Consider the following 24,830-nt stretch of genomic DNA (forward strand, 5'->3'; position numbering starts at 1 on the left):
AACACACTTAAAATTTGTACAAATTGACATACATTTTCATATTTTTCTATCTCTAAATATTGGGCCCTATCTAAGAAGTTTCGGACATGCAGACATCAAGTATCTTATCCAGGTCCACAGCAGTTGTAAATGTCATTTATTTGCATCCAAAAACCTGCAAGTGTCATATATAGAATACGTTAGTTAATTATACATATTTCCCTAGAAAAATTGACACACAAACATCACAAGAGGAAATTTGAGGAGCGTTGGCTAATTCGAGATTCATATGTTATTTCAGAAAGAAAGTTAAAAAACGGGGTGTCAGATATTATTGTTTTCCTCAGTACGAATGGCATACCTTAGTGGTTTCCTCTGCATTTGAATCAGTAGACTAATGCAAGCTGCAGAAAAATACATGGCAGAGATAAAGGGCTTTACTAAGTAATCAAGCTAGAGAAAATCCAAGTCGGCCAATACAACTTAGAAGAATATATGTTTGAAATATTGGACGTACCAATCGTAACAGTTCTATTTTTTCTTCCCGCAGTCCTGCAAGAGAGCGAATAGCTGTTGGCCTTGAATACATAGCATTTCCACATTAATATTCCGGCTTAAGATAACATCATTCAGAAATAAAACTATTACTAACAAAAACGCGGAAGGCGGGTTAATTTATCTGTCGCAGTGCGGGGAAATGCTCCATCTTTCCTCTTCATTTAAAGGCAGCCTCTTCTCATTTGTAGAACTTGGGGTCTCCTTTTGCTTGACAGATATCTTGAAGATAGCATGAGAACAACTGCAACGAAATAATGACCAGTAAAACAGAGGCTGGTTTTGCAAATACTAAAATTAGAGGTCAAGTTGTCTTTTCTAGAGTAATTTGATGTCCAAACCGATTATTTTCTGAACCTTGGCACTTGAATCATGTGACCCTCTACACTTTACTGTACAAACATCATTCAAGTAGCTCATAGTCTCAATTGAAAACCTATGAGTAAAAAATAGGGCATGCCAATACAATAGGCAACATCAGAATATACAACATGATCTAAGAAAATTTCATTGTGTATCTGGTAATATCTTACAATTGCCGCATAGTTGTGTACTAATTATTTAGAGGAGTAGCTCTTTCCGTAGAAGCATTTTCTGATGAATAAGTCTGTACATCACATAATAAATACAAGTTGTGTGTATAACAAAAATATAGATTGAATTTATAGACTGGTGGAAATCATATGCACGGAACGTTTGGTTACCTTGGATTAATATTATGTTTCTGCACTTTAAATAAGACACAAACTATTGGGGCACATTCAGTCATCAGCAACATACAATCCTGCATCAGTCAATCAGATTATGCCGTTCCATTACTATAAAATCCAGTTTGTAGTGGAACCCAAGACAAATATTAATATTGCACTCGATAACTTACAAAAATAAATGGATAATATCAGAAATTTTTTTTTTTTTTTTGAATGACAGCAGGTGAGCTGCTATTTCATTACGATAGGGGAAAAAGGTTACAGGGAGGAGGGTCACGAAGCATGACCCTCGGGGAGCGTCCTATTACACATATTAACCCGGATCAAAGGGTGTACCACCATACTGGGTCACTAGAGGAATCGGGGCTCCAGCAAGTCTCCAGACGTCGACCTCATCCTTGATGCGCACTAGTAACCCTGTAAAGGGAAGCTCTTTCTTCTCGAAGATGCGCCTATTACGCTCTTTCCAAATCTCCCAGCAGATTAAGTTCGATGCCGGAAAGATGATTTTCCTCTGGGACTTGGTTTGCCTACCCACCAAGCTCCTGTACCACTCCAAAACCGACAACTCTTTATCCAACCAGTTGGTAGGTTTTAGAGCGTCAATTCCCAAAGCCACCGCCATGTGGTCCCAAACCTTGAGAGTAAATGGACATTCAGTGAAGATATGAGATGCTGTCTCTAGGTTTCTTCTGCACAACGGGCAGAAGTAGTCATTTTCCCATCCTCTTTGTAGCAATTTATCAGCCGTAAGTATCCGCTCAAGCATCAGCGTCCAAATGAAGAATTTGCATCTTGCCGGCGCCCACCCTTTCCAGATTATCTTCTTGAAATCAGTCGCAACAGCTCCCAGGAATTGCAGCCTGTAAGCTGATCTAGCAGAGTAATAAGGCTTTGCACCAAACCTCCAAGTGATATCGTCCGGCTCGTCAGTGAGGTGGATCGAGTCAATCAGCTGCGCTAGCCTGAACAGCTGAGGCAAGTGCTGAACATCCAGGTGGTGGCGTAGATCAAGTAGCCACCTCTCGTTTTCCAAAGCCTCCTTAACCGTCCGGTTCTTCCTGATGGAAATTTTGTAGATCTCAGGAGCAATCTCGGCTGGTATTTGATTCCTCAACCAGCGATCCGTCCAGAACACAGCCTTGGACCCATCCCCTAACGTGATCTGTGTAGCTGCCGCGAACAGTGCCTTATCCTTCTTGGAAGAAGGTAACCTCATGTGTGTCCATGGTTTGTTAGGATTTTTCCATTTCTGCCACAGCCACCGCAGGCGTAGTGATGCGCCGAAAGCTTTGATACAGTGAACCCCAAGCCCCCCCAAGGACTTTGGCCTGCACACCTGTTTCCAGCTTACTGTACATTTGCCGCCACTGCAAGTTGTGTCACCCGCCCAAAGCCAGGCCCTACGTCTGCGGTCAAACTCCTTACGAACCCAAGCCGGCATCTCATTGATAGTCATAAGATAGACTGGCAAAGAGGAGAGGACCGAATTCAGCATTTCCAATCTTCCTGCTTTGCTCATCATTTTTGCCTTCCAAGTAGCCAAGTACTTATCCACCTTATCAAGTAGCGCTTGCCAATCAGCCTTGGTTAGCTTTTTAATTGAAAGGGGCATCCCAAGGTATACACAAGGAAAGGAGTGGACCGGGATGCCAATATTCTGTGCTAGCCCATTGGTGTCAACGTCGTCGCAAGCGATCGGCGTGATGGAGCTCTTGGCCAGATTCGTTAGTAGTCCGGTGGCATTACCGAACCCGGCAAGAATGTCCTGCAGCCCCTGGATGTCTTGAAGCGTGGGGTTGATGAATAGCGCGACGTCGTCCGCATAAAGTGACGCCCTGAAAGTGCATTTCGAGCCCCTGAGCTTAGAGAGTATCCCAGCTCCAGATGCTAGGTCGAGCAGTCGATGAAGGGGCTCCATGACAAGGTCGAACAAAAAAGGGGAGAGAGAGTCCCCCTGCCGAAGACCTCTGCAGTGCTCGATGAGACGTCCAGGAGCTCCGTTGATGAGCACCTTGGACGATGCAGTTCTGAGAAGCAACGCGATCCAATTCCTCCACCGGACAGGGAAACCTCTAGCCTGTAGCATGTCCAAAATATAAGTCCAAGACACCGTGTCAAACGCCTTAGCAATATCCAACTTGATAAGCAATGCAGGCGTTTTGGTCTGGTGGTAGTGCTTGGCAAGGTTCTGGACATAAAGGAAATTGTCTTGAATATTTCTGCCGCTAATGAAGGCACTCTGGCACGGAGAGACCAACTCGTCCATGTAAGGCTGCAGTCTTGCAGAGAGGATTTTGGAGATCAGCTTGGCAAACGCATGTATCAGACTGATAGGCCTGTAATGTGACATAGTGTTGGGCGTTTCGTTTTTAGGCAGCAGGACATAGAAGGCGGTGTTCAGACTTTTGAAGGAAGGATCATTGATGTCGTAGAACTTGCAAAGTGCACGAAACAGATCATCCTTCACCACGCCCCACGAGGTTTTAAAAAACCCCGCCGAGAACCCATCAGGCCCAGGCGCCTTGTCAGAAGGCGTGTCAAAGACCGCAGTTTTCAGCTCCTCAAGAGTGAACGGTGCGTCTAAGGCGGATAAATCAGGTACTGGAAGCCCCAGCTCACCCCAGTCAAACCTTTGAGTGCAAGGTAGCTCCGTGCCGACAATATTGCTCATATGCTCATAGATGGTTTCTTCTATTTCAGCCGGAGTTGTAGCGATTCTGGTATCCGTGATAAGGGATTGGATCCTGTTTTTTTGCTTCCTGTGGGCTGCCCTTGAGTGGAAGTACTTAGTGTTGGCGTCGCCAAGCTTGAGCCACTTGATTCTTGCCCTCTGCCTAGCTTTGATACGATTGATGACAGCCAGCCCAACTTCCCGAGCCTTTAGGCCAGAACGGAGCTCCCTCTCCCCCACAGAAAGTAGCCTATGCTCTTGTGCTGTGTCAAGTCTGAGGATAATTTCTTGTCCTACAAGCATCTGTTTTCTAATGTCACCAATGTAATTCTTGGCCCAACTGGTCAAGCACTTTGCAAGTCGTTTGAGCTTGAAGTCGAGCACGGCGAAATTGTTAGTGAGAGGGCAATGTTCATTCCAAGATTGTTGCACCACTTCCCTATACCCTTGTAAGAGCGGCCAAAAGCTCTCGAAACGGAATCTCGGAGGTGTTTTGACAATGTAGTCTTGTACTAGCAAGAGGGGGCAGTGATCCGACATGGAGGAAGCCTGTGGCAACAACTTCGCCGCTGGATGCATGTCGTCCCATTCGGAGTTGCAGAAGGCTCTATCCAGACGCACCAGAGTCGGGTCGTCTTGTTCATTACTCCATGTGAAGCGCCTACCGACCAACTTGATCTCACGAAGGAAACTAGCATCAACCGCGGATTTGAATTTCCGCATCCAACTTCTATTTACCCTTGGTTTGTTCTTGTCCGAATCATGCAGAATGAGATTGAAATCTCCGATTACCATCCAGGCGCCGGAAATCTGCGTGTGGATGGCCACCAGCTCATTGAGGAACGCCATTTTCCTAGCATCGTCCGAAGGGCCGTAGACTGTTGTGAGGCTCCAAACCTGGGCAGAATGGCGATCCGCCAAAGTGACCGTGATGGAGAACTCGCGCACATCAACATTTGTTGCGTGGAACCTGTCCATGCACCAAAAGAGAAGCACTCCCCCACGCGTTCCCGTTGCTGGAAGCTCGGCAAAGCCCTTGAGCGTTTGCCCAACTAAATCTGAAATGTCATTACTCGTAAGTGCCCCCAATTTAGACTCTTGCACACACAAGATGGAGCATCTTGAAGTGGACATCAAGTTTTTCACTACAGATCGTCTTGCTCGATCATTCAGGCCCCTAACATTCCAATTAAGCAGTTTAAGTTGTGACAACATGAGGACTATGACGACAAATGCAGCTTACAATCCGGCGCAGCCGGTGAGGGGAGACGTAGTCGACTGAATGAACAACACACAAATGCTGATGGAGGTCACGCCGTCTACAGGTATGGGCGAGGCCCCAGATCAGCAGAACTACACACACGCACCACAAAGTCGCCGCAGGCCGTCCAGCCCAGCTACAGGTAAAGGACGAGACAGCCGTAGACGGAGCATCTAAACGAAAGGTTGTACAATCCATTGACACTTGATCGACACAGAGGGAAAGGACCTACACAGCTGTAGGCGTCTCCCTCAACAGCTCAAGCATGTCATGCTCAGGAAGAACAAAGTCAGGGCGAACAGCAGCTTCCGCCAGTACTGCAAGGCCCTGGATGTTGCCTTGGGACAGAGGGTGTCTGAACATGCGCATGTACTGACCTTGAACCTCATCACTGAACTCTTCTTCTCTCTGAATCAGCCCCAGCTGCTTGCAGACGCTGGCTTGTGCTCGCCGCGAGGCAAGCATAGTGGAGGACTTGGTCGCCGGTCGCTCACTTCTGCGGACTGCAGTATCCATACAGAGGAGGCTCCTAGGTGCTGCTCTCTTCTTCTTTGGCCTGCTGTTGGTTGGGAAACCAAGCAGGGAGGGGGACAGAAGGCCAAGGAACTTGCTCACAAGCGAGGTCTTGGGGTCGACCTGGAGCTTCTCCACCCCCTCGGTTAGCTCCTCTATCGAGCCCGGACCACACAGCTTGGCGTCGCGGAGGGCACGGAGTGCGTTGGATTTCAGGGTAACCTCATTCAGCGCATTGTCGTCGAGGTCCTCCGAAGAAGAGGAAGAACTCCTGGAGGTTGCCACCGCCGGCGGTGTGGCAAAAATATCTTGCAGCTGCCACCCAGGTGAACGAGGCTCTACTTCTTGTACAATCCTCTCCGGCGGAGTCGCGAGCCAGGCTGAAGAAGCAGGCTGTTGCATTTGATCTTGCTCCAGCATCCCAGGTCCAAACATGAATCCATCACAGGGCTGCTTTGCCCCAACCAACATTCTATCTGGCCCATACGGCAATCCCGGAATCGGCTCATCCACCCAGCTCCTCTGCCAATCATTCACCAAGAGCTGCGAGGGCGCAAAGTCTCCGGAGTGCTCTGCGAAGAAACCGGCCCAGTGATCAGCATCCAGCTGGGCCGACGCGCCGTGAAGCGCTGACCTCAGGTGCGGCGGCGACGGAAATTGGAGCATTGGCTCCTCCGAAGCAGTGTCTTGGACGATGTTGGCGGACCCAGAATCTTCAAACCGCAGAGAGGCAAGGAACTCACTCCCTCCAGCCCGAAGCTCATCCCACGGAATCAGCGGAGATGGAGGAGCCGGAATAGAGGCGGAGAAGTGGGCGAGGTTGTCCGGGCTGGGGTAGCGCTTCTCCATGGCCATCACCGCGTTTGCGGCAATGCCGCCGGCAATGCCGCCGCCGGACAAGGACAAGGGTCCGGGGCTCGGCATGCATGCCCATGCCAACGGGCCAGGTGGTGGGGAGGGAGTGCTGCCCCAAGCCGATGAGCCGTCCGCCGTTCGAGAGCGGCTTCTACGCCTTCTGCTCCGATCCGCCGTGGTACGGGCCTCCTCCATGATCACCTCTGCCGCTTGGCTTGGCTGAGTCAGGGCAGGCGGCGCATCTAGGCTTCGACGCTCAACAGGCCCAGCACTCCTTGAACGATGCCGAGAAGGGTCTCCGCGTCGACGCCGATCGGGTGATCGGCTGGGACGGCGGTCTTGACGCTCATGATGCTGGTGGCGTCGCTCGGAGCTATATCTTGAGCTGTCACCGTAGTCCCTTCCATCGCCACTCCGACGGTCACCACGGCGAGAAGGCCCATGCCGGTCTTCATCTCTGTCATCGTCTCGACGACGACTGTGGCTGGAAGGTCCCAACCTGTCCCGGACTGGCCTCGTCCGAGGCCCTGGCTTGCCGTCCTCCACCCCAAAGGACCAGACCTTGCGGAAGACTTGCGGCCACACCAAACCGCGGCGACGACTGCCCTCATCCAGCGGGGTGTAGTCGATCACCTTGTCGAGATGGACAAGGATCCTGTACAGCGGGCCATCACGCCCCTCCTCCGCCGGCGTCCCCTCAGGCAAGTCGTGACGTCGCTCGGCTGGCCGATCAAGGATGGAGTGTGGCTTGATTTTGGGGATCAGGTCAGGGTCCAGACACCAAACCCAAACGAACACCGCTGCAGTGTTGTCCTTGAGGATCGAGCGTCGCTCGATGCGGTCCAGCTCGCAAGCGCCGCCTATCACCGCGTTGATGGTGGGCTCGTCCTCCCAGGCGTTGAGCGGAACACCCTCCAGCACCAGCCTGCAGTAGAACCTCCAAGTCTTCGGCTGGCCGCGCGCAGTAGGCGACCAGGTGGTGAGCGCCAAAGAACCACGCCGGAGCAGCACGATGCCAGCCTCGAGCGCCTCGTCCCGCTGCCAAGGCTGAGCGAACCTGACGAGGAAGTCATCGGGGTAGGAGGCGGAGACGTGGATGTCCTCCCACGGGAAGCGGAGCCGCTCTTGGAGTGCCTTGGTGATGGAGCGGGTGCTGATGTTGAGCCTGGTGTCGGAGACGAGGATGGCGAGGTGTGTTCGACGCATCTCCGTGGCAGCCACCTCCATCGCCGGGGTGCTCAGCGAAGAGCTGTACACCTCCCCCGGCCTGTTGGAGGGGTGGCCAGGCTCCACCTCCGACGCCGAGCGCCTCCTTGGTGAAGGCATCCGCACAGCTGCAGCGTTTGCTTGCAGATGGTTGTGCGCGAACTGTGGAGGCCGCCGCTGGGAAGCCGCGCCGACCGTCGGTGACCGCCGCAAGGGGCAGTCCCGAGCGCGATGGCCAGGATTCTTGCACTCCAAACAGTGGAGTACACCCTTGCACTGTCTGATGAAATGGCGAGAGGAGAGGCAACGGAAGCATGCCCCTTTGAAGAGATCGACCGAGGCATCCTTCCGCTGGTCAACACGCCGGAATCCCAAAGAGGAATGCTTGAATTTGCGCCACCAGAATTTGGGGCGGACCTCCTGCCAAGAATCGGCCGGATCTTGGGTGCCGAGCTGCTTTAACTCCTCCTTGAACTCCTTGGAGGCAACAATAATGGAGCGCAGCCGGCCATCAGCAGCGCGAGCTAGGGGAAGGGCTCTCTGGGCTTCCAGATCGGCAAGGGTGCAGGGCCTATCTCCCGCCCGCAGCGGTGGAGGAGGCGGGAGGCTTGCAGGGCACGCGGCGCTGCCCCGGCCCTGCGCAGCAGCCGCCTCGAGGCGGACAGACGGACTTGAAGACGCATCGGCCTGCTGCAGAGCCGCAGACGCCCTTGAAGGCGCTCCCATCTCCGGCAGGGCGCCGGATTTCCCTCGCCGATCTGCAGCCGCCTTGGATGCTGACGCCACGATCTCCGGCGTGACGAGCCCGAACCGCAGATCCAAACCCGCTTGGGCCGTAGCGGGGGCGGGCGGGCAGGACGGCGGCTGGATGAAGAGGACCGCCGCGGGATTGGGGGTGGCCGCCCCGACCTGGAACGGCCGAGGCGCGGGGGAAGGGTGTGTCTCAGGCTCTCTCATCTCTCCGCTCTTGGCTCCCAAAAATCAAGAGCTCTGCATAAAAGTTTGGAGACATATCAGAAATTTAGACCAATACAGTACTATACTTTCTGCATGTCAAGGAAGACTTGAATCACTGAATTGCAGTATAGGCACAGAATACAACGTATCTTATACGGGAGATTACGAGGAAGCTAGCGAAGGTTGCTTACCATCTTGGACCACCTGATGGGAGATGGATAAGACTAATATCGGTGTATCAGACTCCGATTTGTCTCAGGCGACAAACACCAAACACTGCCTCGGGGCTGTGGGGGAAAGTACCCAGACCGAGGAGGATGAGTGCAGAAAGGGCGGGGGGAGAGGATCCTGAAGAGAGGAGGATGAGTGCGGAAGGGGATTTGTCTCGGAGAAGGTAACAGAACATTTCGCCGGAGAGAGGAGATCTATTGGGGGCGGCGGCGGTAGGACTTGCACGCAGCACCAGCACGCCTAGGTTTGGGTTAGGTTTTTTTTCTGAGACACATGAGTCTTGAAGATGGGAGTCGTGGGCTGTGTTGGTGGCTTACGGATTTTCTGGAAATAATAGGAAGAAAAATTATTTGCCGTGAAATGAGACGATATGTATAACGTCTTAATGAACGTCTTTACAGCCCTTTGGTTTTACATGCAGAGACGAAAATAAAAGCGTCCCATGGCGAACGTCTTTACGTGATTGTTTTCTTGTAGTGTATGTCATCTCTTATGAACCATTCATATGCTTGCAAGCTAATTAGACGACATTCCACCGAGAGGGCCCAGAGTATATCTATCTGTCATCGGGATGGACAATATCCCACTCTTGATCCATATGCCTCAACTCATACTTTCCGAATACCTAATCCCACCTTTATAACCACCCATTTACGCAGTGGCGTTTGATGTAATCAAAGTACCCTTCCGGTATAAGTGATTTACATGATCTCATGGTCGAAGGACTAGGTAACTATGTATCGAAAGCTTATAGCAAATTGAACTTAATGACGTGATCTTATGCTACGCTTAATTGGGTGTGTCCATTACATCATTCATTTAATGACATAACCTTGCGACCCGGACGTTTGGAACCTGGGTGCGCGCGCACCCATTTACGAAAAGTTCAAAAAAATGCTATTTAAAAGTTTCAAAAAAATGTGAAATAAAATTTTGCATGTACATATTATGTTGATACTTACTTGTGTGAGTTTTCACGAAAAAATACCATTGTGTGTGGCCTGCATAAAAATGACAAAATGTCCAAATGAGAATAGTGAATAGGAATTTTACTATTCACAGGAATAGGAATTTGCATTTTGTCATTTTTGTGTAGGTCACACACAATGGTATTTTCCGTGAAAACACACACGAGTAAGTATCAACATAATATATACATGCAAAAATTTACTTCACATTTTTTGAAATTTTTAAAAAGTATTTTTTTAAACTTTTCATAAATGGGTGCGCGCGCACCCAGGTTCCATTCACCATTTTCGCATAACCTTGTTATTAATAACATCCAATGTTCATGATCATGAAACTATGATCATCTATTAATCAACAAGCTAGTTATACAAGAGGCTTACTAGGGACTCCTTGTTGTTTAGATAACACACATGTATCAATGTTTCGGTTAATACAATTATAGCATGGTATGCAAACATTTATCATAAACATAAAGATATCTAATAACCACTTTATTATTGCCTCTTGGGCATATCTCCAACAGTCTCCCACTTGCACTAGAGTCAATAATCTAGATTACATTGTAAGGTACCTAACACCCATGGCATTCTGGTGTTGGTCATGCTTTGCCCTAGGGAGAGCTTTAGTCAACGGATCTGCCACATTCATATCTGTCTGTACTTTGCAAATCTTTACTTCTCCATCTTCGATGTACTCGCGAATCGAATGAAAACGCAGCTTGATATGCTTCAGCTTCTTGTGTGACCTTGGTTCTTGTGCATTGGCGATGGCACCCATGTTGTCACAATAGATGACTAGTGGGTCCAATGCACTAGGAACCACACCAAGCTCAACAATGAACCTCTTCATCCATACCGCTTCCGATGAAGCCTCCGAAGCCGCTATGTATTCCGATTCAGTTGAAGACTTGGCCACCTTGCACTGCTTGGAGCTACACTAGCTTACTGCAGCACCATTCAATATAAACACGTAACCAGACTGAGACTTAGAGTCATCAGGATCAGTGTTCCAACTTGCATCGGTGTAACTGGTTACAACGAGCTCTTGGTCACCGCCATAACAAAGAAACATATCCTTAGTACTTTTCAAGTACTTCAGGATATTCTTGACCGTTGTCCAGTGTTCCATTCCTCGATCACTTTGATATCTGCTGGTCAAACTAACAACATGTGCGATATCCGGTCTAGTACATAGCATGGCATACATGATACTACCTCCGTTTCAAGGAATAAGGCGCACGCGTATTCCAAGACGAACTTTGACCATATAAATTGAGCAACAAAATCTTGATTATATTATATGTAATTCGTATCGTTGGATTCATATTGAAAAATACTTTTTAATGATACTAATTTCATACAAACAATCTTTATGTATTTGAAGTAATTCTTGGTCAAACAAAAATCGCGTAAAACGAGGGCGCCTTATTCTTTGAAACGGAGGTAGTAGAGCCTACTGCCGAGTGATACGTCTCAAACGTATCTAAAATTTCTTATGTTCCATGCTACTTTTATGATGATACTCACATGTTTTATACACATTATATGTCATTATTATGCATTTTCCGGCACTAACCTATTGACGAGATGCCGAAGAGCCAGTTGTTGTTTTCTGCTGTTTTTTGTTTCAGAAATACTACAAAGGAAATATTCTCGGAATCGGACGAAATCAACGCCCAGAACCTTATTTTTCCCGGAAGCTTCCAGAGAGCCAGAGAGGGACCAGAGGGGAGCCCTGGGGGCCCCACACGTGGTGGCGGCGCGGCCCGGGGGGGGCGCGCCCCCCTATTGTGTGGCCCCACCAGGACCCCTCCGAGGCTGCCCTTCCGCCTACTTAAGGACTCCGTCGCGAAAACCCTAAAGGGATAAGCCACGGGACGAGAAAAGTTACGCAGCCACCGCCATCGCGAAGCCAAGATTCGGGGGACAGAAGTCTCTGTTCCGGCACGCCGCCGGGACGGGGAATTGCCCCCGGAAGGCATCTCCATCGACATCACCGCCATCTTCATCGCCGCTGCTGTCTACTATGATGAGGAGGGAGTAGTTCTCCCTCGAGGCTGAGGGCTCTACCGGTAGCTATGTGGTTCATCTCTCTCTCCCATGTGATCTTTATGTGATCATGAGCTTTGTATCACTATTAATCTATGTGCTACTCTAGTGATGTTATTAAAGTAGTCTATTCCTCCTTCATGATGTAATGTGGACAGTGTGTGCATCATGTAGTACTTGGCGTAGGTTATGATCGTGATCTCTTGTAGATTGTGAAGTTAACTATTACTATGCACTCTAGAGTTACTTTATATGAACTCCGGAATTACTCTCTATGGTGTGACAGTGTTTGCATCTTGTGTGATTCCTTTATGACGTTGTGGAGCTTGTTTACTCCGGCTTGATGGTGCTCTCGTAGCCCTACACAATGAATGGTGTTTGTTATCCAACAATAGAGTCTTTGAAAGTAGTGCAAAGGAAGAGAACTTATTTATTATGTGATCAATGTTGAGAGTGTCCACTAGTGAAAGTAGGATCCCTAGGCCTTGTTTCCAAGCACTGAAACTCTGTTTATTTACTGTTCTGTTGCATGTTTACTCGCTGCCATCTTTATTTCAGATTGCTATTACCACTCATATTCATCCATATTACTTGTATTTCACTATCTCTTCGCCGAACTAGTGCACCTATACATCTGACAAGTGTATTAGGTGTGTTGGGGACACAAGAGACTTCTTGTATCGTAATTGCAGTGGTTGCTTGAGAGGGATATCTCGTTACCTCTACCTCCCCGAGTTCGATAAACCTTGGGTGATTCACTTAAGGGAAACTTGCTGCTGTTCTACAAACCTCTGCTCTTGGAGGCCCAACACTGTCTACAGGAATAGAAGCGTGCGTAGACATCACCGAGGCATAGGGGATCTGATTCATCCTCTCTCTTTCTTCTGCCGTAGCCGGACCTTGAGTCTTACTCAAGACCTTACCTGGCAACATAGGTAAGAACCCTTTCTTACTTTCATCCATTCTAAACTCTTTAGAATCTTGTCCAGGTATGTACTCTGTGAAAGCCCTATTAGGCGTCTTGATCTATCTCTATAAATCTTGATGCCTAAAATGTACGCTGCTTGATACGTCTCCAACGTATCTATAATTTCTTATGTTCCATGCTAGTTTTATGACAATACCAACATGTTTTAGTCATACTTTATAATGTTTTTATGCATTTTCCGAGACTAACCTATTAACAAGATGCCGCAGATGCAGCTCTCGTTTTCTCGCTATTTTTGGTTTCAGAAATCCTACACAGGAAATATTCTCGGAATTGGACGAAACAAAAGCCCACGGTCCTATTTCCACGGAGCATTCCAGAACACCGAAGAGGAGACGAAGAAGGGACGCGAGGCGGCCACACCATAGGGGGGCGCGGCCCCACCCCTAGCCGCGCCGCCTTATGGGGTGGGCCCCTCGGGCGTCCCCCGACTCTGCCCCTTCGCCTATTTATTCTCTCCGTCGCGAAAACCCTAGTACCGAGAGCCACGATACGAAAAAAGTTACTGAGACGCCGCCGCCGTCAACCCCATCTCGGGGGTTCTCGAAGATCGCCTCCGGCACCCCGCCGGAGAGGGGAATCATCACCGGAGGGCTCTACATCACCATGCCCGCCTCCGGACTGATGCGTGAGTAGTTCATCCTTGGACTATGGGTCCATAGCAGTAGCTAGATGGTTGTCTTCTCCTCTTGTGCTATCATGTTTAGATCTTTTTTTTGACACCTTTACCGTAGGGGAAAGCCCCTACGGTGTCTTTTATATATATATATAAAAGATAACTATGTACAAAGTTACATCAGCACTACAAAGAACAGCTGTTCAGGGCGGGAAGAAACTACAGAAGAAAATAAAGATTACAAAAAAAGGGAGGTGATCCATTCAACTAAAGGTTGAGATCTTGTGAGCTGCCTATCATGATTAAGATCATCTATTTGTAATGCTACATGTTGCGTTTGTTGGGATACGATGAATATTGAATACTATGTCAAGTTGATTATTGATCTATCATATATGTGTTATTTATGTTCTTGCATGCTCTCCGTTGCTAGTAGAGGCTCGGCCAAGTTGATACTTGTGACTCCAAGAGGGAGTATTTATGCTCGATAGTGGGTTCATGTCTCCATTGAATGCTGGGGAGTGACAGCAACCCCTAAGGTTGTGGATGTGCTGTTGCCACTAGGGATAAAACATCAATGCTTTGTCTAAGGATATTTGTATTGTTTACATTACGCACGGTACTTAATGCAATTGTCTCGTTGTTTGCAACTTAATACTCGGAAGGGGTGCGGATGCTAACCCGAAGGTGGACTTTTTAGGCATAGATGCATGCTCGGATGGCGGTCTATGTTCTTTGTCGTAATGCCCTAAGTAAATCTCATAGTAGTCATCATGATATGTATATGCATCTCTATTTTGTCAATTGCCCAACTGTAATTTGTTCACCCAACATGCTATTTATATTATTGGAGAGACACCACTAGTAAACTGTGGACCCCGGTCCATTCTTTACATAGGAAATACAACCTACTGCAATCACTGTTCTCTGTTGTTCTTTGCAAGCAAACATCATTCTCAACACCATACATTTAATCCTTTGTTTTCAGCAAGCCAGTGAGATTGACAACCTCACTGTTAAGTTGGGGCAAAGTAGTTTGATTGTGTTGTGCAGGTTCCACATTGGCGTCGGAATCACTGGTGTTGCGCCGCACTACACTCCTTCACCAACAACCTTCACGTGGCCTTCATCTCCTACTGGTTCGATAAACCTTGGTTTCTTACTGAGGGAAAACTTGTTGCTGTACTCATCATACCTTCCTCTTGGGGTTCCCAACGGACGTGTGCTTTACCGTCACAAGGAGCTGCCTCACACGCCAGCAGCAACCTCTTTTCTGGCGCCGTTGCCGGGGAGATCAAGACACGCTGCAAGGGGAGTCTTTCACATCCAATATCTTTACTTTGTTTATTGTCTTGCTTTATTTTATTTTCTGTCTTGTTTTGCTTTCTTACATCAAAAACACAAAAAAATTAGTTACTTGTTTTACTTTATTTAATTCGGTTTGCTTTATTACTGTTAAAATGAATACTCCTGAGAACACTAAGTTGTGTGACTTCACTAGCACAAATAATAATGATTTCATATGCACTCCTATTGCTCCACCTGCCACTACAGCAGAATTTTATGAAATTAAACCTGCTTTACTAAATCTTGTTATGAGAGAGCAATTTTCTGGTGTTAGTACTGATGATGCTCGCTGCCCATCTTAATAATTTTGTTGAACTTTGTGAAATGCAAAAGTATAAGGATGTAGATGGGGATATTATAAAACTGAAATTGTTTCCTTTCTCCTTAAGAGGAAGAGCTAAAGATTGGTTGCTATCTTTGCCTAAAAATAGTATTGATTCATGGACTAAATGTAAAGATGCTTTTATTGGAAAATATTATCCTCCTGCTAAGATTATATCTTTGAGAAGTAGGATTATGAATTTTAAGCAATTGGATAATGAACATGTTGCCCAAGCATGGGATAGAATGAAATCTTTGGTAAAGAATTGCCCTACCCATGGACTAACTACTTGGATGATCATCCAAACCTTTTATGCAGGATTGAATTTTTCTTCAAGAAACCTATTGGATTCAGGTGCTGGAGGTACTTTTATGTCCATCACTTTGGGTGCTGCAACAAAGCTTCTTGATGATATGATGATCAACTACTCTGAATGGCATACTGAAAGAACTCCTCAAGGTAAGAAGGTAAATTCTGTTGAAGAAACCTCTTCTTTGAGTGATAAGATTGATGTTATTATGTTTATGCTTGTTAATGGTAAGTCTTATGTTGATCCTAATAATGTTCCTTTAGCTTCATTGGTTGCTCAAGAAGAGCATGTTGATGTGAACTTCATTAAAAGTAATAATTTCAACAACAATGCTTATAGGAATAATTTTGGTAACAACTATAGGCCATATCCTTCTAATAATGGTAATGGTTATGGTAATTCTTATGGTAATTCTTAAAACAATAGTAGGAGTGCACCCTCTGGTCTTGAAGTCATGCTTAAAGAATTTATTAGTACACAAACTGCTTTTAATAAATCTGTTGAAGAAAAGCTTGGTAAAATTGATGTTCTTGCTTCTAAGGTTGATAGTCTTGCTGCTGATGTTGATCTTTTAAAATTGAAAGTTATGCCTAATGAAGATAAAGATATTAATTCATTTGCTACAGCAAACGCTATCCAAGTTCGAATTAATGATAATATTAGAATGATGGCTAAATTGCATGCTAGGTGGGAAAGAGAAGAAAGAGAAGAAAAACTTGCTAAAGAGAATAATGTAGCTAAAGTTTGGACTATTACCACCACTAGTAATGTTGATGCTTTACATGTTGCTAAACCTCATACTATCAATGGTAAAATAATTGGTGTTGGCAATGTCTCTAATTCTACTGCAAAGCGTGCAAAACTGCCTAAAACTGCTGAAACTGTTTGTGATAAAAGTGCTGAAATTTTTCAGAATGTTGTAGATCATAATGGTTTAGATTTTGATAGTTGTCATATTTCTGAAGTTATTAAGTTCTTACAAAAACTTGCTAGAAGTCCTAATGCTAGCGCTATAAATTTAGCCTTTACAAAACATATTACAAATGCTCTCATTAAAGCTAGGGAAGAGAAATTAAAACTTGAAACTTCTATCCCTAGGAAGTTGGAAGATGGTTGGGAGCCCATCATTAAGATGAAAGTCAATGATTTTGATTGTAATGCTTTATGTGATCTTGGTGCAAGTATTTCGTTATGCCTAAGAAACTTTATGATATGCTTGACTTGCCACCTTTGGAAAATTGTTATTTGGATGTTAATCTTGCTGATAATTCTATAAAGAAACCTTTGGGGAGGATTGACAATGTTCACATTACGGTTAACAATAACCTTGTCCCCGTTGATTTTGTTGTCTTGGATATTGAATGCAATGCATCTTGTCCTATTATTTTGGGAAGAACCTTTCTTCGAACTGTTGGTGCTATTATTGATATGAAAGAAGGAAATATTAAATATCAATTCCCTCTTAAATAAGGTATGGAACACTTCCCTAGAAATAAAATGAAGATGCCTTTTGATTCTATTATTAGAACAAATTATGATGTTAATGCTTCTTCTCTTGATGTTACTTGATTTGCACTTTCTGCGTCTAGCTGAAAGGCGTTAAAGAAAAGCACTTCTTGGGAGATAACCCATGTTGTTTTTTATTTTGCTACTGTTTCGTTGTGTTTTGGAAGTTTTTACTACTGTAGCAACCTCTCCTTATCATGCGTTGTTGTGCCAAGTAAAGTCTTTGATAGTAAAGTTGGTACTAGATTTGGATTCCTGCGCAGAAACAGATTTTTACCTGTCACGAATTTGAGTAGATCTCTCTGTAGGAAACTCGTAAAATGCTGAAACAATTCATGCGTGATCCGCAGATATGTACGCAACTTTCATTCAATTTGAGCTTCTTCATCTGAGCCTGTTAAGTGCCTCGAAAAAATTCGTCTTTACGGACTGTTCTGTTTTGACAGATTCTGCCTTTTATTTCGCATTGCCTCTTTTACTGTGTTGAGTGGATTTCTTTGTTCCATTAACTTTCAGTAGCCTTGGGTAATGTCCAGAAGTGTTGGGAATGATTGTGTCCTCGCTGAACATGTGAATTTTTGATTATGCACTAACCCTCTAATGAGATTGTTTTGAGTTTGGTGTGGAGGAAGTTTTCAAGGATCAAGAGAGGAGGATGATATGATATGATCAAGAAGAGTGAAAATTCTAAGCTTGGGGATGCCCCCGTGGTTCATTCCTGCATATTTCAAGAAGACTCAAGCGTCTAAGCTTGGGGATGCCCAAGGCATCCCCTTCTTCATCAACAACTTATCAGGTCACCTCTAGTGAAACTATATTTTTATTCTGTCGCATCCTATGTTCTTTACTTGGAGCGTCTATTTGTTTTTATTTTTGTTTATGTTTGAATAAATTCGGATCCCAACAATCCTTGTGTTGGAGAGAGACACGCTCCGCTTTTTCATATGAACACTCGTGTTCTTCATTTTTCATGTTCATGGCGAAAGCTGAAAGCCGCAACACTTGTTCTTGTTGTTATTTGGTTGGAAACAGAAAATGCTTCATATTGTCTTGAATAATTCGATACTTGGCAATTGTTTTGAGCTCTCATAGATCATGTTTAAGCTCTTGCATCATGTAGTTTAAATCTGTAGTGGAGAACTACCGTAGAGCTTGTTGAAATTTGGATTGCATGATTGATCTCTCTAAGGTCTAGATATTTTCTGGTAAAAGTGTTTGAACAACAAGGAAGACAACGTAGAGTCTTATAATGCTTGCAATATGTTCTTGTGTAAGTTTTTGCTGTACCGGTTCCTACTTGTGTTTGCTTCAAACAACCTTGCTAGCCAAAGCCTTGTACTGAGAGGAAATGCTTCTCGTGCATCCAAAAACCTTGAGCCAAAACCTATGCCATTTGTGTCCACCATAACTACCTATATGTGGTATTTTTCTGCCATTCCAAAGTAAATTTCTTGCGTGCTACCTTTAAAATTTCATTCCTTGTCTTTGCAATACATAGCTCATGGGAAAGTAGCCTAAAAAACTATTGTGGTAAGGAATATGTCGCTTATGCATCTTAGTTCTTATAAGTTGCTTGTTGAGTGGTAACCATGTTTCTGGGGACGCCATCAACCTGTCAAACCTTTGTTGAATATCATGTGAGTTGCTATGCATGTTCGTCTTGTCTGAAGTAAGGGAGATTTCTCATGATTAAATGGTTTGAGTATGCATATTGTTAGAGAAGAACATTGGGCCGCCAACCAAAGCCATGTATCATGGTGGAAGTTTCAGCTTGGACATTAATCCTCGAATCTCTTATGAGAATATTATTTGTTGTTGAATGCTTAAACCATTAAAAAGAGGAGTCCATTATCTGTTTTCTATGTTGTCCCGGTATGGATGTCCTCAAGTTGAGATATATCAAAATCGAGAAATCAAATGCGATTTATCTCCTTGGACCTTTGTACAGGTGGCATAGAGGTACCCCTTTGTGACACTTGGTTGAAACATATGTAATGCAATGATAATCCATGAAAATCCGAGCAAATTAGGACAAGGTGCGGGCACTATTGGTATTCGATGCATGAGGCTTGCAACTTATAGGAGGTTTTATGCATAACACATATGAATTATTACTACCGTTGACACAATTGTTTCCATGTTTTCAAAATAAAAAGCTCTAGCACATGAGTAATCCCCGCTTCCTCTCGCGAAGGGCCTTTATTTTACTTTATGTTGAGTCAGTTTACCTACTTCTTTCTATCTTAGAAGCAAACACTTGTGTCAACTGTGTGCGTTGATTCTTACATGTTTACTTATTGCACTTATTATATTACTTTGTGTTGACAATTATCCATGAGATATACATGTTGAAAGTTGAAAGCAATTACTGAAACTTAATCATCCTTTGTGTTGCTTCAATGCCTTCTACTTTGAACCTATTGCTTTATGAGTTAACTCTTATGCGAGGCTTTTGATGCTTGTATTGAAAGTACTATTCATGAAAAGTTTTTGCTATATGATCCAGTTGTTTAGTCATTATCTTTTTGTTAGCAAAACTATATACCATTGCTTTGAATCACTTCATTCATCTCATATGCTTTACAATAGTATTGATCAAGATTGTGTTGGTAGCATGTCACTTCAGAAATTATTGTTTTTATCGTTTACCTACTCGAGGGCGAGTAGGAACTAAGCTTGGGGATGCTTGATACGTCTCCAACGTATCTATAATTTCTTATGTTCCATGCTAGTTTTATGACAATACCAACATGTTTTAGCCATACTTTATAATGTTTTTAAGCATTTTCCGAGACTAACCTATTAACAAGATGCCACAGTGCCAGTTCCTGTTTTCTGCTGTTTTGGGTTTCAGAAATCCTACGCAGGAAATATTCTCGGAATTGGACGAAACAAAAGCCCACGGTCCTATTTTCCACGGAGCCTTCCAGAACACCGAAGAGGAGACGAAGAAGGGACGCGAGGCGGCCACACCATAGGGGGGCGCGGCCCCACCCCTGGCCGCGCCGCCTTATGGGGTGGGCCCCTCGAGCGTCCCTCGACTCTGCCCCTTCGCCTATTTATTCTCTCCGTCGCGAAAACCCTAGTACCGAGAGCCACGATACGAGAAAAGTTACTGAGACGCCGCCGCCGTCAACCCCATCTCGGGGGGTTCTGAAGATCGCCTCCGGCACCCCGCCGGAGAGGGGAATCATCACCGGAGGGCTCTACATCACCATGCCCGCCTCCGGACTGATGCGTGAGTAGTTCATCCTTGGACTATGGGTCCATAGCAGTAGCTAGATGGTTGTATTCTCCTCTTGTGCTATCATGTTTAGATCTTGTGAGCTGCCTATCATGATTAAGATCATCTATTTGTAATGCTACATGTTGCGTTTGTTGGGATCCGATGAATATTGAATACTATGTCAAGTTGATTATTGATCTATTATATATGTGTTATTTATGTTCTTGCATGCTCTCCGTTGCTAGTAGAGGCTCTGGCCAAGTTGATACTTGTGACTCCAAGAGGGAGTATTTATGCTCGATAGTGGGTTCATGTCTCCATTGAATCTGGGAGTGACAGCAACCCCTAAGGTTGTGGATGTGCTGTTGCCACTAGGGATAAAATATCAATGCTTTGTCTAAGGATATTTGTATTGTTTACATTACGCACAGTACTTAATGCAATTGTCTGTTGTTTGCAACTTAATACTGGAAGGGGTGCGGATGCTAACCCGAAGGTGGACTTTTTAGGCATAGATCCATGCTGGATGGCGGTCTATGTTCTTTGTCGTAATGCCCTAAGTAAATCTCATAGTAGTCACCATGATATGTATATGCATCTCTATTTTGTCAATTGCCCAACTGTAATTTGTTCACCCAACATGCTATTTATCTTATTGGAGAGACACCACTAGTGAACTGTGGACCCCGGTCCATTCTTTACATCTGAAATACAACCTACTGCAATCATTATTCTCTGTTGTTCTTTGCAAGCAAACATCATTCTCCACACCATACGTTTAATCCTTTGTTTTCAGCAAGCCGGTGAGATTGACAACCTCACTTTTAAGTTGGGGCAAAGTAGTTTGATTGTGTTGTGCAGGTTGCACGTTGACGCCGGTATCACTGGTGTTGCGCCGCACTACAATCCTTCACCAACAACTTCCACGTGGCCTTCATCTCCTACTAGTTCGATAAACCTTGGTTTCTTACTGAGGGAGAACTTTTTGCTGTACTCATCATACCTTCCTCTTGGGGTTCCCAATGGACGTGTGCATTACCGTCACAAGGAGCTGCCTCACACGCCAGCAAAGACTGCTTCACCAAGGTGTTTCATTGAAAAACACTTATTCAAATAACTTTTTACACTGCTTAATAATTCTATATTATTCCCAATCAATAATATGTCATCTACATATAATATCAGGAATGCTACAGAGCTCCCACTCACTTTCTTGTAAATACAGGCCTCTCCATGACACTGTATAAACCCGAAGTCTTTGATCACCTTATCAAAGCGTCGGTTCCAACTCCGTGATGCTTGCTTCAGTCCATAAATGGAACGCTGAAGTTTGCATACCTTGCCAGCATTTTTAGGATCGACAAAACCTTTGGGTTGTACCATATACAACTCTTTCTCAATGTCACCATTAAGGAATGCCGTTTTGACATCCATCTGCCGAATCTCATAATCAAAAAATGCAGCTATTGCTAACAAAATCCTCACAGACTTAAGCTTCGCTACAGGTGAGAAGGTCTCATCGTAGTCAACTCCTTGAATTTGTCGGAAACCCTTTGCGACAAGTCGAGCTTTATAGACAATAATATTACCATCAGCATCTGTTTTTCTTTTGAAGATCCATTTATTTTCGACAGCCTTGCGGCTATCAGGTAAGTCTACCAAAGTCCATACTTTGTTATCATACATGGATCCCATTTCGGATTTCATGGCTTCATGCCATTTGTTGGAATTCGGGCTCATCATCGCTTCTTCATACGTCGCAGGGTCTTCATCATTGTTGTCCACAATCATGACATTTAGACAAGGATCATACCAATCGGAGTGGTACGCTCCCTTGTCGATCCGCGAGGTTCGTAGCTACCTCGTTCGAAGTTTCATGATCATTATCATTTGCTTCCTCTCTTATCGGTGTAGGCTGTACAGGAACATCTTCCGGCACTGCGCTACTCTGATCTACGAGAGAAGGTTCAACAACCTCGTCGAGTTCTAATTTCCTTCCAGTCACTTCTTTAGTGAGAAACTCCTTCTCAAGAAAGGTTCCGTTCTTGGCAACAAAGATTTTGCCTTCGGATCTGTGATAGAAAGTGTACCCAATAGTTTCTTTAGGGTATCCTATGAAGACGTCTTTCTCCGCTTTGGGTTCTAGCTTGTCAGGTTGTAACTTTTTTACATAAGCTTCGCAACCCCAAACTTTAAGGAACGACAGCTTAGGTTTCTTCTGAAACCACAATTCATACGGTGTCGTTTCAACGGATTTAGATGGTGCCCTATTTAAAGTGAATGCAGTTGTCTCTAATGCATAACCCCAAAATGATAATGGCAAATCAGTAAGAGACATCATAGAACGAACCATATCTAAGAGAGTTCGATTACGACGTTCGGACACACCATTGCGCGGTGGTGTTCCCGGCGGTGTCAACTGTGAAAGTATTCCACATTTCTTTAAATGCATGCCAAACTCATAACTCAGATATTCGCCTCCACGATCAGAATGCGGAAACTTAATATTCTTGTTACGTTGATTTTCTACTTCACTTTGGAATTCCTTAAACTTCTCGAAAGTTTTGGACTTATGTTTCATAAAATAGATATACCCATATCTACTCAGATCATCCGTGAAGGTTAGAACATAACGATAACCACCGCGCGAGGCTACACTCATTGGTCCGCACACATCGGTATGTATGATTTCCAATAAGTCTGTAGCTCGCTCCATTGTACCAGAGAATGGAGTCTTAGTCATTTTTTCCCATTAGACATGCTTCGCATCTATCAAGTGACTCAAAGTCAAGTGATTCAAGAAGTCCATCGGAATGGAGTTTGTTCATGCGCTTCATTCCAAAATGACCAAGATGACAGTGCCACATATAAGTAGAATTATCATTCAATTTAATTCGTTTAGCATCAATGTTATGAACTTGTGTATCACTTAAGGGTGTCAAGTGGGATCCCACTTTTATCCCACTTGTAGTATAATTTGATTTTTTTAGTACAAATTTTGACATCAAAATTTGAACTACATAGTACAAAATGACATCCCACCGGGATCCCACCTTGACACCCTAGTATCACTACTATCGAGATTTAACAAGAATAAACCATTCATCTCAGGCGCATGACCATAAAAGATATTATTCATAAAAATAGAACAACCATTATTCTCTGACTTAAATGAATAACCGTCTTGCATTAAACAAGATCCAGATATAATGTTCATGCTCAACGCAGGCACCAAATAACAATTATTGAGGTTTAAAACTAATCCCGAAGGTAGATGTAGAGGGAGCGTGCCGACAGCGATCACATCGACCTTGGATCCATTTCCAACGTGCATCGTCACCTCGTCCCTCGCTAGGCTTCACTTATTCCGTAGTTCCTGTTTCGAGTTACAAATGTGAGCAACCGAACCAGTATCAAATACCCAGGCACTAGTACGAGAACCAGTAAGATAGACATCTATAACATGTATATCAAATATACCTTGCTTCTTCTTGACAAGGCCGCTCTTCAGATCAGCCAAGTACCTGGAGCAATTGCGCTTCCAGTGCCCCTTCTCCTTGCAGTAATAGCACTCAGTATCAGGTTTAGGGCCAGCCTTAGGATTCTCAGGAGGCGCAGCAGCTTTCTTGATGCCCTTCTTGAAGTTGCCCTTCTTAGGTTTGCCTTGCTTCTTGAAACTGGTGGTATTGTTGACCATCAACACTTGGTGCTCTTTCTGTATCTCAACCTCAGCAGCTTTTAGCATGGAGAAGAGTTCAGGTAACTCTTTGGTCATGTTCTGCATGTTGTAGTTCATCACGAAGTTCTTGTAACTTGGTGGCAGTGATTGGAGGACACGATGAATACCCAGCTGGTTAGGAATCACTATCCCCAAGTCACTGAGCTTCTTCGCATGCCGGGCAATACCCAGATTTACGTACTGATACGTCTCAAACGTATCTATAATTTCTTATGTTCCATGCTAGTTATATGACAATACTCACATGTTTTATATACACTTTACATCATTTTTATGCATTTTCCGGCACTAACCTATTAACAAGATGCCGAAGCGCCAGTTCATGTTTTCTCGCTGTTTTTGGTTTCGGAAATCCTACACAGAAATATTCTCGGAATTGGACGAAACAAAAGCCCACGGGTCTTATTTTGCACGGAGCCTTCCAGAAGTCCGAAGAGGAGATGAAGAGGGGCGACGAGGCGGCCACACCCTAGGGGGCGCGGCCCCACCCCTGGGCGCGCCGCCCTATGGGGTGGGCCCCTCGAGCGTCCCCCGACTCTGCCCCTTCGCCTATATATTCTCTCCGTCGCGAAAACCCTATCACCGAGAGCCACGATACGAGAAAAGTTACTGTGACGCCGCCGCCGCCAATCCCATCTCGGGGGATTCAGGAGATCGCCTCCGGCACCCTGCCGGAGAGGGGAATCATCACCGGAGGACTCTACATCATCATTGTCGTGGTATCGTCACGGCATATGCCATAGGGTGGCTAATCGAAGTGGTTCCTTGTGGACTCACGGCGGTATCCGGATGCGGGTATGGGCACGAGCGACACGGCG

The 24,830-nt window shown here is 45.2% G+C and overlaps 1 long non-coding RNA gene across 1 annotated transcript; it reads right to left on the reverse strand.

The window, feature by feature from the left end:
• Positions 1 to 538: 538 nt before the first annotated feature.
• Positions 539 to 9,154, reverse strand: LOC124698268. The gene is made up of 4 exons (XR_007000917.1): positions 8,902 to 9,154; positions 1,239 to 1,318; positions 1,068 to 1,141; positions 539 to 970 (listed from the first exon to the last, which is right to left on the reverse strand). It is a non-coding gene; the product is annotated as an uncharacterized LOC124698268 (long non-coding RNA).
• Positions 9,155 to 24,830: the final 15,676 nt, after the last annotated feature.

Source organism: Lolium rigidum, chromosome 3 (genome assembly GCF_022539505.1).
Source record: "Lolium rigidum isolate FL_2022 chromosome 3, APGP_CSIRO_Lrig_0.1, whole genome shotgun sequence".
NCBI lineage: Eukaryota > Viridiplantae > Streptophyta > Magnoliopsida > Poales > Poaceae > Lolium > Lolium rigidum.